Raw genomic sequence first — 1,190 nt, 5'->3', positions numbered from 1 at the left:
GCACCAACTTGATATAACTTCATTGGTGCACGACCCTTACGCTTGGGTCCCCTTTTAGCACAATGTTTTCTTAACTCCGAGATGTCCTCCTGTTACAGTATCATGTGATTGACGCAACACAACTTCTCGTAACTTTCTCGGTATAACCGTTTGCTAGGTCGTCACTTTCCCATCTGCAGTTTCCCATCTCTGGAAAGAATACCATCTTCAAGCTTCAACTGGTCCCATTGTGCCCAATAGTTCTTTGTCACAGGGCTTAGACTAGACACCTTCTCCCAAGCAGGGCGCAAAACACTTGCTTTTAGAAAATCAATTATTGGCTTCAAATCTTGGTCTTTCTCCTGCTCTGTTTTAATATCTATACCTGGTTCCATTTCACCATCATCAACTCCTTCAGTCACTTTGAGTTCAGCTTGATGACACCTGATTAGCTCAACCTCTCTTTTGTAGCAATGTCTGCAGTCATTTTTGCGAGGTCTTCGGTTCATTTCATCGGCATTTCCATGAGATTTTCCTTCTCTGTATTCAATATCATAATTATACTAGTCTATCTTTCTAATCCAACGTGCCAGTTGTCCCACTGGGTTCTTTAATGATCTTAACCAGCATAATGCAGCATGGTCTGTCCTGATGGTAAACCTTGCACCATAGAGGTAAGGATGGAAATATACTATAGCAAGGAGTTCCCTCCATGTTACACAGTAGTTCCTCTCTGGTCTACTCAAAACCCTACTGAAGTAGGCCACCACATGTTCGTTTTCGCCCACTTTCTGAGACAACACTCCTCCAATTCCGACATTACTAGCATCACAATCCAGTATGTATGGCAGTGAGGGATCTGAAAGCTTTAAAAGTGGAGCAGAGGCCAATTTTTCTTTCAACGTCTTGAAAGAATGCTGGCAAGAAACTGTCCATTCAAACTTCAGGCCTTTTTTAGTCAAATCATGTAGTGGAGCAGCTATAGTTGCAAAGTCCCTCACAAACTTCCGGTAATAGGTACAGAGTCCCAAGAAACTTCTTAACTCTCCCACATTGTCTGGTGTTGGCCAGTCATGCACTGCTTTCACCTTGTCAGGATCAGTTTGCACACCATGCTCACTTACAATGTGATCTAAGTAAAGCACCTCTTTCTGCAACAAGTGGCATTTCTTGGGATGAAGATTGAGGTTTGCTGCTTTCAAACGTTTGAA

The sequence above is a fragment of the Limulus polyphemus genome, unplaced genomic scaffold (assembly GCF_000517525.1).
Source record: "Limulus polyphemus unplaced genomic scaffold, Limulus_polyphemus-2.1.2 Scaffold4803, whole genome shotgun sequence".
Taxonomy (NCBI): Eukaryota; Metazoa; Arthropoda; class Merostomata; order Xiphosura; family Limulidae; genus Limulus; species Limulus polyphemus.
The sequence above is the reverse complement of the archived record's forward strand: the minus strand, read 5'-3'. Positions refer to the sequence as shown.